The sequence below is a fragment of the Cibotium barometz genome, chromosome 38 (genome assembly GCF_041138505.1).
Source record: "Cibotium barometz isolate CiBa-2024 chromosome 38, ASM4113850v1, whole genome shotgun sequence".
Classification (NCBI taxonomy): Eukaryota; Viridiplantae; Streptophyta; class Polypodiopsida; order Cyatheales; family Cibotiaceae; genus Cibotium; species Cibotium barometz.
Window position 1 is genome coordinate 27,072,645 of NC_141083.1, and position 16,284 is coordinate 27,088,928.

The following is a 16,284-nucleotide window of genomic DNA, read 5'->3' on the forward strand; positions in this document are numbered from 1 at the left end:
TCTCTTATATTTCAGAAAAGGAATTGATTACAGGGGAATATACTAGACATCAAAAAGGGGTTGGGGGAGGAATCTTACATTCTACCCCACTTAAAAAATGCGAGATGTCCTCATCTCGCAAACTGGGATAATTTTACAAGATGCACGAATATGAGATTGAGAAAAATTTTAATCAAGATTAACCACCAAGAAAAGTCTTAAAGAGAGCAAGATTCAAAATAAGAACAAGATTTAAACTTTATTCATTCACGAAACTTATACAGTAAAGATAGAAGAACTCTTTACACTTCCATAAGCCCGTCCATCATATGGTCACAAAAGCAGTCCTCACAAGCTGCACAAGTATAGGGTAACTCATCTATGGGAATGATTCTGCTGGTTATTGCCGCACCTATCTCAGTGGTATGAGGTGATCTAACAAAAGGACCTCTGAGAGGCAAGCCAAAAACGGGATAAAGGCATATCTTCTCATGAGGAAGAAAACACGCCAGTAAGAAGACCCGTTCAGAAAACCCAAGATGCCTTGATCTCATGACGCAGTAGTATCGGGGACCCAAACCCAAAGCTTCAATAACCATGGCCAAGCGGACATTGTTACGAAAGTGCTGCTGACCCCAGGGTGTTACCCTAGTTATGTTTTGATAGGTCCGCCATTTGGTCTGCGCTACAGAAGTTCCTAGGTGAGGAAAAAGTGAGCGCTCATACTGTTCTATAAAGTCTTTCTTCACAGACTCTCTTGCGTCTTGAAGGTGAGAAATCATCAGGGATAAAACTAATTCCTGTTGCCAAGCCATGAAGGAGATTAAAAAAGAAAGGAGATTGATGGGAGTAAGATTACTGTGAGCGGCAAGTAAAAATTACAACTTATATAAAGGAAGGAGCTAGCGTAACCTAGAAGCCAACGGTAACTTGCCACTGAAGTTTTACCATCTTTCCATGATTTGAGTTTGACACATTTTTCTATAGAAGGCATTAAGAATTTTGAGATGAGGGAATAAAAGAAACTTGTAGGCTAAGTCACCTACTTTCATTGAATTCAGATATAAGGGTCACAATATCTGGGGGATAACTTCTTATACTCCCCAAGAGATAAAGAACTTCTTTTGGGCCGTACTCGAATGAAAACCAAAACCTTGGTATCCAAAACACCGATTCTCACTTCTGGACTCATTGTTCTAAAGCCTTAAAACAGGTGGGACTCCTGAGAAGTATTCTAGGAAAAGGGTCTTCCTTTTTTAAACAGAAATTTTCTTTTATTTTAGAGAGGGAATAATTATAAGATCAGAAAGGAAGATTCTTACTCCAGTATACCTCGAAGGTTGGGGAGGAATCTTACATTCTACCCCACTTAAAAAGTGCGAGATGTTCTCATCTTGCAAGGTAGAGGACAGCTCATTTTCTTAAGATCCAATTTTATTATGGGTTCCTTATATTCTGGTCAACCCAACAGAACACTGGGATAAATATCCCTTATATAGAACTCATCATTAAATAACAATTCATTCAGATCATATCATTCATATCTTTAACATGATAAAGGTCCATTAGACCGAAAAGTTTCCTTCGGAACATTCCTTCCCACGAAAATTTCAGTCAAGCAAGTTCTCAATTTGACATCCCTTAACTTGATCTACCGGTCAAGTATTAACAGTAGCAATCTGACAGCACAATCCACTAATCTCATAGTGATTTGCTGAATTCGTTATCATCATTCTAGTTATGAATATCATCACAGGGACTCGTCCCATTCCCCCTCATTGTGGTTTCATTATATTTCAACTAATTTTTAAAAATCAATATTTTTTTTTCAATCAGCATTTTCAATCAGCATTTTCAATCAGAATCCAAATCAATTCATCAATTCTCAAACAGAATTAAAAATCATATCAATCACATTCGAAATCATCATCTGGATAGCATTAACACTTATAATTTCAAGTCTTAGATTTACTTGTATATACTGTCAGTAAAGAGCTGCAGTATACTCTCGGTATATACGTGTAGTCACGGCCCTTGGAATTATAAGGTAAATACTATCATGTCTAGGCCTCAAGCAAGTCAGGGATTCTATATAATTGCGGTACTTCCATCTGAAGAACCGATTACCAAATTATGAATTTCAGTTTGAATATCAAATTGTATGAATTATATCACACAATTATAACCTTTTGGTGTTTCTTGATAATTTCTTGACATATTTGTCTTCTCAGTTGATCTTTATTAACCAAATGCTCTGATACCAACTGTAAGATCCCTGTTCCCACCGAGCAACGGATTCAGGGTACTGGCAGCGGAAGTAGCGCTTCTCGCGCGGAACAGGGGTCCCACACTCGGGGCCTCGCCCATGGATATCCGGATAAGAGACTAATCCGTCGGTTGTTCCAAAACCGAACCCGAAAAAACTTCCTCTACCGGAAAGCACGGGCGATTCCACCAGGATAACTTTTTACTCTAACGTAGTCAAGATCATTTCTGATCGAGATGATCCGATTACATCTATAAGATACTTAATCAGTTCAAGGAAGAAACTTGCACTTGGATCATTGGGATCAACGCTTTTTTCCCCATTCAAGAGGCACAGCCGTTGATTCCTATCCATAGAACAGTTTCTGTCCGGGATTTTTTTTTTCTATCGTAAAAACAAAAGTTTGAGTCTCGATTTACGGATCCATCAGTCCAGCCTAACCCCATCCAATCCCATGGGTTAGCCAACCGCCCAACCACTGTAGTGATGGGATCCAATTAAAAATTTGGTTAGGTTTTGTCCCGGGTACCAAGGAAAAGAGTTCCAAGGCCCCCTAGCCGGATGTTCATGCAAAATAAAACTAGTCACACCACTCACACACCCAATATGAAATTGCCTTTTTCAACCAGATTCAACCAGTTTAAAACAATCCTTTAATAAAACCATAGTATCATTGATCACCATCTTCCAATTTATCCAATTGATTCTTAATTTCCCATCATTCCTTCATCAGAGTATCTATGGCATCATTGGCAACTAGAACGCTCAAGAGCCGTTTCGATAGTTCCTAGCCCATAATACTTGGCAATATAATCACTTAACATGATGGACTCTCGTTGAAGATCAGCAAGATCAACCAACAGATCCATATAAGGAGCCATGGACTCATCCATTGAAGACCAGCAGGGTCAATCAACCAGATCCATGCTCGATTTCAGAAAACAACTCCAACTCTGTTCCAATATCTTCCTCGACGCACGCGTGGGTATCCTAGGCGACCCAGAGCCCGAGCACCGTATGGTCAGCACCCTCTAGGATCCTTCGCAGGTAACCTAGCGCTTCACGCATAGGCCGCTTCCTTGGCCCCTCATCCACCGTACCGGAAGCTCACCATTTTAATCGCACCGAGGCTGGTCAAGACCTCGGCCGACCTTGCTACGCGAGACGTCCTTCATTGACTCCCCGTCAGCAGTTGCAACTTTCTCATCACGACCTTAATCACAAGACGGTCAAAATGCTCCCCCCAGCATTCTTGACATAAAACAATCATTTACAGACAGCATTTACAAACAGCATTTACAAACAGTTTACAATACAATTTCTATTTTAACTTTCATTTTTCCACATTATCCCTCCTCAATCTACATTACTTATTCCATATTCCATTTATATGTATACTCATCCCATCACATCATTTCCATCTCATCACTTCAGATTCCCTCACATCACAATCGTATATTCACATCCATACATCCACAACTATATGCGTACATTCACATCTACATGCATACATCTACATCCCTATGCATACATCCACATCCACATTCACATTCACCTCCATACATCTACATCTACATGCATACATCCACTCCACATTCACATCCACATCTATACATCTACATCTACATGCATACATCCACCTCTACATCCACATCTACGTCTATACACCTACATCTACATGCATACATCCCCATCCACATCCACATCTACATCTATACATCTATATCTACATGTATACATATACATCTCCATTCACAACTACATCTACATGCATACATCCATATCTCCATTTCCATCTACATCTATACATCTACATCTACATGCATCCATCCACCTCCACATCCACATCTACATCTATACGTATACATCTACATGTATACATCCACATCTCCATTCACATCTACATCTATACCTCTACATCTACATGCATCCATCCACATCTCCATTTACATCCTCATCTACACATCTATTTCTACATGCATACATCCACGTCCCATGCATACATCCACCTCCACATTCACACTCACAGCCATACATCTACATCTACATGCAACATCCACATCTCCATGCATAATAAAATTCTTTTAATTAATCTAGGATGATAGTTCCTAGAATATGGTAGGAATTCCTCTTTTTATACTTTGAATGAATTTATTTTATGCGTAATTTCTATAAAAATTTTGCCATAGCTCCGCTACTATGACTGATAAATCTCAATTTTTTTCTAAGGGATAAAGTTCATTATTAAAGAAATAATTAGAATGGTCTCTAATTGGATCATCAATCCATAATGGTCTCTAATTGGATCATTAAGAAAACAATTAGAATGGTCTCTAATTGGGTCATCAATCCATAATGGATTGAATCATCAATGTGCATAAACTAAAAGCATAGCAAAAAGCCATTAATTTGGCCTCAAGCATAGCTTAATCTTGGATTAAGGAAAGGCTTTATGAAAAGCTTCATTTGGATTGAGAATGGTTCATGAGTATGACCATTTCTTGAGTGAGAGAGAGAAATTACATAAAAACCATTAGAATTTAAACATAAATGGAAATTAACTTCTATAGCATTTATTAAATTATGTAACTCTTCACTACTATTCGCCAATTAACTTCAATAGCATTTAAAAAACCATACCAATTAAACTTCTCAAGCTTGAGAGGGGTTGAGAAGAGAGAATCATTGAGAAATTATAGAAAGATCAAAATTCAATATACTTACCTTATAATTTGCTTGATTCTTTATTCACGGTAGAGGCCCCCAACCAATCAATTGGTTTAGTATGTTGATGGAGCCACCAATGGGGATTGAAGAAAGAGAGAAGTATCAAAAACTAGTGAATTATTAAAGAATTCACAACTCTTGGCTTAGGTAGAGTAGAGTAACAATGCATAAGACACTCTATATTTTGGCTTAGGTGGAGTAGAGTAACAAGCATAAGACTCTATCTAATTTGGCTTAGGTGGAGTAGAGTAACAAAGCATAAGACTCTATCTAATTTGGCTTAGGTGGAGTAGAGTGACAAAGCATAAGACACTATATATTTTGGCTTAGGTGGAGTAGAGTGACAAAGCATAAGACACTATATATTTTGGCTTAGGTGGAGTAGAGTGACAAAGCATAAGACACTATATATTTTTCAACAAGGGGAGGCTTCTATTTATAGGAAAATTTGAGCTCCTAACCAAACAAACTGATTCTAGAATTTTCCAAGTCAGTTTGGTTGAATTTGGACTAGATTTGGACCTAGTTTGGTTACTTTTTGATTCGGTTTGGTTCCATTTTGATTTGGTTTGGTTCAAGAGTTATGAGAGATAAAAATATCACATTATTTTTGAGTTTAAAACTCATTCAAGCATGTGAAATATGCACCTCCTTTAAAGAATTCCCCTTCCTTACATATGTGTCAAAATTTTATTGCTCATAGTTTTTTACTAATAAACCTTGTACATTTTCAACTCTTCATCTTATGTGAAATATGCACCTCCTTTAAAGAACTCCTCTTCCTTACATATGTGTCATAGTTTTTTTACTAATAAACCTTGTACATTTTCAACTCTTCATCTTATGTGAAATATGCACCTCCTTTAAAGAACTCCCCTTCCTTACATATGTGTTTATTTACTAATAAACCTTGTACATTTTCAACTCTTCATCTTATGTGAAATATGCACCTCCTTTAAAGAACTCCCCTTCCTTACATATGTGTTTATTTACTAATAAACCTTGTATATTTTCAACTCTTCATCTTATGTGAGCATTTACTCATTTTTGGATACCCAAAATATCTCATATTTTTAATATTGCTCATAGTTTTTTTACTAATAAATCTTGTACATTTTCAACTCTTCATCTTATGTGAGCATTTACTCATTTTTGGGTATCTTCTTTTACAAATTGGATTTATCTCCTCCCTACACATGGATTGATGCTATTGGCCCATAGGAACCTTAATTGGACCATAGTCTAAAGATTTATGAAAATCTAGACCCTTAGGCTAAGGTTCTTTATACCTATTTCCAATTAATTCCAATTGCACATTGGAAAATTCTTTTTAAATTTCTGTTTCAAGAGAACTCATCTGAATTATAAGAGATATTTTTCTATCCAGAAATATTCAGAATCTGAATATTCTCTCTCTAGAATATTTTCTCTCTCTAGGTTAAAACAGTCACAAACAAGATCTCTTATATTTCAGAAAAGGAATTGATTACAGGGGAATATACTAGACATCAAAAAGGGGTTGGGGGAGGAATCTTACATTATCCATGGTGGACTCCGGGAAGTCACGTCTCTTGATGGACATCAAGAGAGTATTGCGGAGTCTCGGTTTGAGTAGAGAGGAGATAGAGGAGGACATGGGAGAGTTTTTTGTGTTGAGCGTTGAGGAGCTCGAGGCTACCCTCACTGGACTCTCTTGCTCCTTGCCCATAGTCCCTAGCCAAGGCACCTCTAGATCCGTTGGAGGAGGAGGAGGAGGATCCATGGCAGAGATTTAGGAGGAGGAGGGTCAAGGTCAGGAGCTCGAGTTTGCCATTAAGGATCAAGATTCAAAGCTGGACGTGGTGCCAAAGGATCAGGATTAGGAGCAAGGTGTGGTCCCAGGTAGCCAGATCAATATGTATAATTTCTATATTTTGTCTCTTTTGAGCTATCAGATGTACTTCATGTTCCAAATATTACAAAGAACATGGTTTCTGTTGGACAGATGGTTGAGCATGTGGATAGATTTGAGAGATTTTCTCAAGTTGTTTCTTGGAGAAATATGGGACAGTCTTGAGAGCTTTTATGGGATTGTTTTGAAGGAATCAGGGATTGATTTGAGAGCTCCTCTGGGGTAGATTTGAGGATCCGTTCTTGGGGCTATTTTTGCACAAAATTTGGTGCTGGATTTGGCATTGTACCATGCTCTTGTTTGAGGCTGATTTTCCATATTTATGGTACTGGATGGTGCCTAGTTCCTGTGCAAGTGTTTGTGAGATCTATGCAAAATCATGTGCACGATTGCACTTGCACCTTGGTTCCCTTGTAATCTTTTACTCATTGGAATAAAGAAACTCCTAAGGGGGTGGTAGTTCTGGCTCTCAATGCAATCTTTTGATATTATTTATGGTTATTTTCGCTATGTTTTCATATCTTTGTTTGGTATTTGAAGTGTCTTTATATTGCTCCAGGTTCTTGTTTGGTTACACTTCATGTGCACACCTAACCTCGGATGCATAGAGTGGAACCCTAGCTGACTCGTCTTAGATTGGGCTCACTGGGACTAGGTTTCCACTCTAGGTTTTGCACCTTCTTGTTCAAATATGTCTATGTGGCATCCAAGTGCAGGATGCACGTGTCATTATGTCATTGGGGTACACAGCACTAGCATAACATAGCATTTGTACAGAAGTAGCACCATTTTTAGGAATATTTTCATATGCTAGGACCCCATTGTGAGCCCTCAGTCTAGGGGCAGTCAGGCACGAGCTATGTAGGTTAGTCACCTCTGAGCCTTAGAGGTCAGTAAAGTGTCAACTCTCTTAACCCACTTGGAAAATTCATCATACAGGTGCATGTAGATGTCAGCCATAACCATAGATGCATGATTCAGCATTTTTAGACTCATTTCATATAGAAGGGGCCACTAAGGCTGGCCCCAACTGTGGGCTAGCATTGCAAAGGGTATCCAAACCCTTGCCATACACCTGGGATAGTCGGCCAGGACTGACCAAGACAAACTGGGTTTAGGTGACAGTCGGCCAGGACTGACCCACAAGTCTGACCACAAGTCGACCACCAAGACAAACTGGGTTGGCTAGGCTAGATAACCAATCGGCTAGTAGCCAACCAGCCCTACACCTCAACTAGCAACACGATAGAGAGTAGGAGCAATCGATAGGTATAAATCAATTAACTGGGAATTTAATGCCGGTCGTGGGAAAATCCGAGGAAGCCAACTAGCACACTGAGGGCATACAAACTATTGGTTAGTGTAATCCCCACTTCTGATCTTTTATCTTTCTTAGTGTAGTCCCCTATGACAAGAAATACTGAAGGCAAGGGTATTTAATCACTTTATTATGATTTCTAGCCCCACTATAGTTATTGTACTAGTCCTTGTACTCGTTGTACCTATTGTAGCCAATGTACCGGTTGTACCAGCCACTGTTCCTATTGTACCAGCCCTTGTACTTGTTGTAGGTCTACTATACCAGCCACTGTAATAGCTATACCAACCATCATACATAATGTTGTACTTGCTGTAACTATTGTACCAACCATTGTACCCACTGTACCGGCCACTCTACTAACTATACCAGCCACTCTACTGACTGCACCAGCCCTTATACGTGTTGTCCTAGCCATTATACCTATTGTACGAGCCATTGTACTTGATGTACCAACCATTGTACTTGTTGTACCTACTAAATGGAGAGCTGTGTCGTGGTTTTTAGGAAAGAATGAGTACCCAAACAGAGGTATATGGTTTATACTATTGGCTTGGTATTTCTACAACTATGTGAGGCTGAATTTTATGGTTGCTCATTCGACATCAACTTGGGATAGCATTCCTCTCTACTCTTCACCACCCTCTCCACTAGAGCATGCACCACTTGGGACGTGTCCCATGCACACCTAGTTGGTGTACATGTGGCATAGCATTATTGGCATTCATTGTGAGCATTAAGCTATTAGCAAATAGAGCATCCTAGTCATGGGCAAAGAAGCATCCAACACCAAAGCATTTCAAGCAGCACATGTGAAGGCATCATAAGCACTTTACTAGCCTAGGCATCCCAATCGGCTGGCCCATTTGGTGGCTTAGGTGACTAGTTAGCCATACCAAGACAACTAGTTGGCCAGTATAGCCGACAAGCCCTACAACTTACCAGTAGTCATGGGAATAATACAACAGCCAACGTGATCATTAAAGCAACCAACTAAGCATACATCAGCCAACGTCTTCCTATTTCTTAAGTACATCTAAGTGCAGTTTAGTTAAGGCAACGTTACAGGGGTAAACGAGCCTTAGTTCATGTGCATCCCTTAAGTCATTCAGTAAAGCCCTCACAACAGTCGCTTCCGCTCAGTTAAATCTAGTTCTCAAGATCTTGTAGGCCATCCTTAGGGTTTTTCCCTTATCAGTAACCCATTCATTTGCATTCTTGCATAGCATATAGGGTCACACATGGCTTACATCAGCAGTACAGTTGTCATCCTAGCAGCCCAGTATAGACAGCCCAGTCTATGCATCTTGCATCTGTTACCTACTCAATGCCAAACTCAAGTAGGTCTTCATCCCCCTCATCCTCGTCTTCCTCCTCTCATTCCTCATTCACATTAGATGGTCCTATTTTATCTCCTTGAGCAATCACCATCACGGTGAGGTCTGTTGAAATATACAAGTGAATAGGGTGTGTGCGGGAACAAGCCCTTAGCAAGAGGCTATAAAAGAGAATCTATAAATGTGAGAGAAGCTGTGAAAAGGTGAGAAGTATCTATTGGGAGAGAATAAAGGGTAGCATGAGAAGATTTAGGAGGTATGGAGATATTTTGTTAAGAGGTGGAGAGAATCAAGCAAAAGAGCTAGAGTGAATCAAGGAGAGATCAGTGGGATTAGATGCTTGAATGTAAACTCTATAAATTGAGGCATTGGCCTAATGAGAATGTGCTAGTTTTTTATTATCCATGCCTACATTAAGCTATCACTTAATTGCTCACTAATCACATCTTAATTATCATCTAATCTCTTCTCTAATGATGTTGATTCTAGTATTTGATCCACCATAGCTCATCACATTGCTGCAAATTTAACATGGTATCAGAGCCTAGCCTAGAATCCATCAAATTTATGAGCCCATTATCTTGTTAATCACCTAGCTAATCAAGATTAGTAGATAATCAAGTTTTACCTCTTCTTTTCAAAGAGCTTCTGTACCCCCAGCAGTTGGTGGAGGGGCTTGATCTCCCTCCAAGCTTAACAATAGCCTCCAAGATTTTAGCCACACATAGCCACAAGCCTCATGCTCCAGCCCATTCAAGCGATTCGTCAAACCGCCTACTAGAGCTGCCAGCCTGACAGATTTCGCTAAAACGTTGGCGCCTTTTTTTTGAAGAAAATTTGAGATCTTGTTTGCAGCACAAGATGCAATGGCTTTAATTCCTGTTGGACCTAGGGGTTTTCAAGGGTGCTCTACAAGCTAGTGAAGATAGTTTTTGATTTGATCAAGTCTACAGTGAGATCCAAGCTCTTTATCAAATCTGTAGTAGGTGACTTTGGTAAAACAGAGATTAAGCATTCAATGTTTGGTCAAATCTTGTGTTTCTTGGCTTAATCCTCTACTAGACTGATTGCTATTGATGGCCTTGAAAGGATTTGAGCTCATTTGAACTCTAAGGCCCCAGATCTGGACTCCCCGCATACTTTATTTTCTGCACACAAAACAGAGGATTATTTTGCTAATCAGTGATCAGTACTAATAACTATATTTTGGTGTAATTGAGGGTTCAAATTAACCATTGGGTATCTAATACACATCTCTATAACTTCATATTGCAATTCGGAGATGGTTTGATACTCCAACCATTCCGTACAGATTTGTTACCCTTGGTTTAATGTAATTTCTTGTGAATTTATGCTGATAAATTTGTTGTAATCATCACCTAAACACCAGATTGAGTTGTAAAAGGGTAGACACTGCCCTTGAATCTTGAAATTGGATCAAGAGGTAAGACCCCCTTCACATCATCATGAGTATGGCACAAGAGATAGCCAAATTTAATGGGGAGCCGTTTTATACATCGCAAACAAAAACCATGGATCTGCTCATGAGGAAAAATCTGTGGGGGACTAGTTGAAGGAAGAGATGAATGCCCAGAGGTGAGAGGGAAAAATGAGTGGAAGAGCAGGAATGAGAAAGCATTAGGACTTATAACACTCAGTTTAGATGATGAAATCATTCATTACATCACAAGGATACAATGGACAAAAGATGCATGGGATGAACTCAATAAATTATTTGGCACTCAAGCAAAAAATTCAAAGATAAATCTGTTATTGCAATTCTACAAACTAGATATGAAGGAAAGTGAACCTTAAATCACACAATTGAACAAATATAAAAGCATTAAGCAACAGCCATTGGCAAAAAGGTAGAAGATGATGAGGCACTAGCAGTGTTTCTGAAGAGTGTGGACAAAGGTGATTATGAAAATATTGTAGCAACATTAAAGAATGTACCTGAATTGAAGCTGCATCAGAAAGAAGGAGCTCCACTAGAGCAAGAGACCAGAGTCAAAGAGAAGAAATGGCTGGACTCAATAGAGCAGGAGAAGAAAAAGCATTCTTCACCTGAGGAGGATTCTCTCGAGGACAAGGAAGAGGCAGAGTAGGTGGAAGAACCTTCACTTGCCCACAACTGGAAAGCTAGGACACATGGCAAGAGACTACTACAGCAAACCCAGTGGAGAAGGAACGACATCAGCAAACTTCATGTAGAGGCTCCTAAGGAAGTGGAGCCAGATCATCTTTTCTGAGAGAGAGAGAGAGAGAGAGAGAGAGAGAGAGAGAGAGAGAGAGAGAAACCCCACAACCCAATGTAACCTGCCCCAACAGAGTAAAACCACCTCTGAGCCACCGATGATGTAGGCCATGTGGTAGATGTATGTGTGAGCACTTTAGTCAAGGTCACGGGCACTTGTAGTAGCCTTGGACACATAGAGAGAGAGAGTGTCAAGGACTATGAGTTTAGGGACTTGAGGCACTGGTCGTGGACTACCAAGTAAGAGGGAAACTTCGTATAGGGTCCAGGTGGGATCCAGGTGTGCTAGGATATTCACTTGAGAGAGGTGTTGAAATATACAAGTGAATAGGGTGTGTGCTCCCGGGAACAAGCCCTTGCAAGAGGCTATAAAAGAGAATTTGTAAATGTGAGAGAAGCTGTGAAAAGGCGAGAAGTATCTACTGGGAGAAAATAAAGGGTAGCATGAGAAGATTTAGGAGGTGTGGAGGTATTCTGGGAAGAGGTGGAGAGAATCAAGCAAAAGAGGTGGTGGAGTGAATAAAGGAGAGATTAGTGGGATGCTCTATGTAGCAGAGATGGATCCCCAACGTAACCTAGCTTGTCATCGACAACGTTCATGTCACGGGCACTTGCACGAGATTGTTGTTGAAATGATGCAACAATGCACAAGTCTTGAGTACGACACATATCATCAATCCTTTTGACTCAAAGATGTTATTAATAGGCCCACATACTACTATATACCCAAACCTAAAATCACAAGCATAGAGAATATTAACATCATAAAAGCACACACATAGAATACTGGAAGTGTGGGCCATGCCATATTTTACCTCCTTGTCACACCCGAGAGTGAGCTTGAACTCCTCATGCGTAACTTGCGCACCTTCTTCTTGCACCTTTTTTATTCACTCTTATATCCATGCCATTGACATGGTGGGGGTCACCCATTGCCACTTCAAAGTTCTTTGCTTGCCTCTTTCGATGTTCTTTGCATATTCTCCTGCTATTCTTTGCTATGCTCTTCAATCCATTTTTGCATACATTCTCAATTGTAAATCATGAAAATACTTAAATTATCTCGTTCGTCTCGTGATCAAGATTTACTGAGAGTCCCTTTCCACATAACATCTCTTCTAATAATTTACTTGAATCTTCTGCCATTCAAACAAGGGGAGCTTCCTCATCAACAAGGTGCAAGTACTCAAAGAGTGTACATGCACTCATGATGCAACCATACCTGTGATGCACAAAACCCTTCAAGAATCCCATGAATCTTTTAACCCAAAACATCCATCATGTGCTTACAACTCCAACAAGCTCCACCTCCTCAAAGAGGTGGATAAGCACATGGACTTGAATGTTAAAAAGGCCATAGGAAACTCTTTTTCCATCAAGCATAGAAGCTCCATGCACTCCAAATTTTTTTGTAGAATCTCCCAAGTGTCTATTTCCTTTGATGTTCTTCACCCAAGAAAATTATAAAACACCAATCTTAAATTGCAAAGAAGAATCCTAGACACATTTTTGAAGGAGCAATACCTTTCAAGCGACCCCAAACGGTATATGATATCTCGAATGCCCTCGGTTAAGCATCCATCAATTAAAAGTTGCAAGATATGTTGCAAATAGTCCACCTTTGATGTTAGTATCCATACAAATTAACAAATGTCAAGAATAAGATAGAGCCATGGGGCCTACATTTAGAAAGTTAAGCCATTCATGTGTCTTTAATCCAGAAAGACTGTTATCATCCATAGTAAACATATTTCACAATGATGCACCATAGCATGTAGGTGTACATATCAATCTCATCCTATCATTGATCGTTCTCATCTCGTCTTTGTCAGTATCCATGGTGCGTGATGATAAGTCATCTTTCCTGTTTTAGGACTTACTATAGGCTATAAAGATGGTTTATAGTTTTGTTTCTTTAAATCTGCCCTCGCAGCCTCTGTATCTTTGATATCCACAAGATGTTTCCAAAGCGAGTGTCCAACATTTGTGTCCAACATTTTTGAAAATATGAATGGGGTCAAAAATATGTGTGGTTTTTAATTCTTTCCATTATTCCAAACTATACCATATTGAAATCTCAGGTGTCATAGATTTTTCCCACTATCTTTGTGACAATCCTCGTCTTCCTCGTTGCTTGTGAGGTCTACATATAGATCTATAATAGGTCCAATTGTCCATTTTCTATACTAGTCCATAGGATTCATTTGTATAGAGCATGCTCTACTCTCAGGGGGTGCAATACCAAAAGGAACCCTATGTATCACGTGCATTCAAGGGGTATTTAAAAATTGAATTTTTCATGACTAAAATGACCCTTTTTCCTATATGGACTTACGGGTTCTTTTTTAAAATGGATTAAAAAAACACCTTTTGTAAATTTATTTCTGTAAATTTACCTTAAAATTTTTAATTAAAGAACCCCTTCATTTAAACTCACGTGGTATACTTACATATTTTTAGGTGAACTCTCCGAGGTTCCACTCTCAATCCTTCTATTGAAATGTGTTTCTTGTTATTTAGATCGCAATATGTGTCCTTTCGATAGAAATATTCTATGTCGAAGATATATATTCTTGTTAAGATTCTTGCTATATTTTGATCATAGCTAATCTCCGCATGGTGGACATGCCTTATAACCCTTTGTTGATAGGCCTACAATAATCGAAGTCTTAGTGCAATTGTTATTTCACGTCACTTTAAATCCAAACAAAGGAACTACAATCATGTACCTAAAGAAAAACTTTAGGCAGGATAGTCATGAATAGTCCATGCTAGAATGTCCTCAACCTCAAAGCCTGGTTTGCCTGTAGTCTTGGACATGTCAAGCACTTTTATCCCTTTCCATAGTTGTTTTAGATCTTCAATGAGTGGTGCTAGGTACACACTGATGCCTTTGACTTGTCGTTTCCTACATTGAAGTGTTGTATCAAGTCAGAGTTTTCAAGAAGTATAAACATATCAGATGGATATAATTTCATACCATGTTGCTTGTGCATGTACCTAGAATTAGTAAACTCAATAATAGATGCTTCTTCTTTATGGACATGAATGGCCGTAGGTTATAATTGATCAGCACCACTGGCCAAGTTGACTACTTGCTCGATCTATGTGAAAATGGTTTGATTCCATCGAGACCAACACCAAGTTTTAAGTGATGGGATTCTTGACTAAATTATCGCCATGTTTTATCAATGTGCTTAAAAAGTTTCACAGTCAGACGGAATGTGTAGGATCATGTCTGTGCTCACATTCTTTGCCATCCAATCCTTAAGCTTTGACAACTCCAGGCTCCAAAATAGGTACTCTATTTGTGGGGATAATGGAAAATGTCTTAGAACCTTATGTTGAGGAATAAGTGTTTCTCCCTCCTTGAAACATGAAGCACTGCGTTTGAGATAGAGAACAAAGTTTTAATTCTCTCCTCGATATAAAATGCAATCATTGATGTATGCATGGATCGTTTTGTAGTCAAGTCCAAGACTCACCATCATCTTTTGTGCCTTGTCCCTTGTTTTTGATGACAATAACAATAGTTTACTAGAAAAATAAACATATCCTATCACTTAGCATCCATGTATTATTGTATATGATTCACATATAACACTGAAACTGATACATTGCTCTAGGAGTAGCGAGCTTGGAGATTTAGGATGAGGAAGGTCATAGATAATCTTGTCATAGAAGAACCCTCATATATTTTTGTGAGTTCTTCTTCTCAAAGATATTTTTCGTGAGTATCATTGTCATTTGTATTACTCTAAAACCAATCATTAAGAAATCTAGTCATGCCGTCAACATCATGTTCCACATCATCAGGTTGTTATGTTTGACATGTGTATTGCTCTCTCAACCTTTGAAAAATACTAGGATCCTGTTCTTTAAGAATTTGCATACACTCTACTAACAATCGAGCCTTGACGATATAAGGGCACATCCTCTGTAATATCATAGTCTAGAACTTGTGATCCAATACAAATTATACAATCATAAATACATAATAATTCAAAATAAGACAAGTGATAACAAAGCACTAGTAAAGTGTACATATGTTGTTTCAAATATACTCAAATTAATAGGATCTTTGGCGCCACAAGATATAATAAGTGAAAAATATCAATATAGTACTAGAATTTCATGGATCAAAGCCCGTTATAAAAGACATGTGCACTAAAAATGTTATAAATACATCTATTCTCTATGTGGACCTGGCGATTGCCTACACCAATTGTAATTCACTAGAAACTCCTCACCAGCACGCAACGATCTAATAACATTTACTACAATGTATCTAGGTACATCTCTACTCATATTATGCACTGGCTCAAGACCAATGTCACACTCCACAAAGGTACAATTAGTTCTTTCATTCCTCCCTGTCATGCTGTTGATTAGCCTTGATATATTTCCTTAAGGTCTTCCACAATCGATATACAATCTCTATGATTCATTATGGGTAATGCCTCTTCCAACGAGAGAGGTAGCATTAGCACATAGCCCATATGTGGTCAT